This window comes from Charadrius vociferus, unplaced genomic scaffold, assembly GCF_000708025.1.
Source record: "Charadrius vociferus isolate BGI_N301 unplaced genomic scaffold, ASM70802v2 scaffold333, whole genome shotgun sequence".
NCBI classification, from domain to species: Eukaryota; Metazoa; Chordata; class Aves; order Charadriiformes; family Charadriidae; genus Charadrius; species Charadrius vociferus.
In genome coordinates, this window is record NW_009647682.1 from 1,427,501 (window position 1) to 1,429,534 (window position 2,034).

The window sequence follows — 2,034 nt, forward strand, 5'->3', positions numbered from 1 at the left end:
GGAGGCCACGGCTTCCTATGGATAGAATGGGCTGAGTATAATCTTGTATCTTTCATATTGGTATCGGGATCAATACTGGTTCTTTAGTATTATTAGTGTTAATTATTTAGTCTTATCCTATGAAATCTATTTATATTTAAGCCCTTGTGTTTCCTTGTTTTTCCCCAATTCCCCTTCCTGGGTGGGGAGGGGTCATCGAGTGATAGAAAAGTTGTCTAATCGACAAAAAATTGTTGTGGGTTTCTCAAGCCATAGCACAGGGGCAGAGCCGGGCAGTCCCTGCAGGGTGCCACTGCTGCCCAGGGGCTCCGCTCCTCCTGCCCGCTGCAGCGGGGCGGTCCCTGGCAGGCCCCCGGCAGGTTGGGGCAGGCGTGCAGGCAGCGGGTGCCAGTGGCTGCCCCCACCCTCGCTCTACCTGTCAGACAGGTGAGGCTGGCCGCCTGCCACCGCCTGCCACCGTCACTTCTGGGAAGGGAGGATGCGAGAGGGATGGGTCTCAGCACAAAGGCTGGGGACCTGCACGCAGCCAGAGTGACCCTTGGGACCAGCTCCCTGGGGAAGCTTGGGAAGGGCTCTCAGCACCAGGGACCCTGGAAGGCCTCGAGGGCTGGACTCTGCCCAAGGAGAGGGGACTGCAGCCCACAGACACTCAGCCCCTCCACGTGCCCATCTCCTCTACTGCTCTGCTCAAAGAACCCCTGAGGCACATCCCGGGACTCCTCCTCCCAGTTCCACTGCTGGAGCAGGGTCTCCTGCACTCGGGTCCCACCACCTGGCTGGGGTGCGGAAGGTGAAGGTCTTTCCCTGCATGCCCTGAGGAAGTCAGTGCCCATCTGCCCCTATACATCCCACCGAGACCATCCTGGCCACTGGCAGAAGCTGACTTGGGGCCAGACACTTTCTGTCCATCCTGGTGGACGTGCTGCTTGCTCTGACCCTGGCTTCCGACGAGGCCATCACCCCAGAAAGGCACCAGTTGGAGCCTGGTGCCAGGTAGAGCCAGGTCTTGCTGTGCTCAGCCGGGTACTCTGGGTATTTACAGGGAAGAAAACTGGGATGCTCAGCAGCTCTGACACCTCCACGTCTGGAAGCCTGTGTAGATCACCTGATGGGCAATAGCCATGTTGTGGCCACTGTATCAGGTGCTGCTCATGCACCAGAAAGTGCTTGGTGCCACTAACGCAGAGGCTGTCCTTAGTGAAGGTGCAGAGGTTGTCAGCACTGGGGCATGCAGATCTCATTGGGACAGTGCAGCTGGTGAGCATGTTGTATGGTCTCATCCCACAGGACTTCGCCCCAAAGTCCCTATCCCCCCTCAAGCTTAGCAGCACCTCCCTATGGCTCAGGCACTGGGCTGCTTATCAGTTCAGCCTGCTGGCCCCCTAAAAAACATCTCATATAATAATAGTGGTGGAGGCGGCTCCCACAAAGTGTGCTCTGAAACTCAGCTCCTTTTAGAAAGGCCTGGGGCAATGAGATCCTAGTGTAGGACCCACCCTTCGCCTGAAAGCAGGCTCAGGCCTGGGCTTGCTCGGCTGCAGTCCTGAAGGCAAAAAAACTAGAGGAGTGCCAGCTCTCTGGAGAGCCTGAAGATCCCACAGGAGCTGCCACCACGTTCCTCCATGATGACAGCACCTTGGCCAGCTGGAAGCACCCCAGCTGAGACTAGTGTCTGTGGCCTGGACATTGTGGCCTTGGGGGCTTGCCAGCAGGGGGTCACCTTGCTCTGGGACATGTCGGGACAGCAAAGACCCTGCCACCCGGGGGCACAGTACCCTGAATGCCTAACCAAGGGGATTTGCCCCCCCAGCCAGGTCAGTGTGAAGGGACATCCTCAAAGGCTTTGTGTTGGGCTGACCAGGACTAGATCCTCACCTCATCTCAGCCAAGATCTTCATCTCCCTGGCTCACCCCATCCTTTGGAGATGGAGGGAGCTCTGCCACTCCACCCCAAGCAGACCTTTGCCCTGGGGCTGCGGAGGAGAGCACAGTTGATGCAAGAGCAGGTCTTGTGCTCAGCAGCTGTGCCCACAG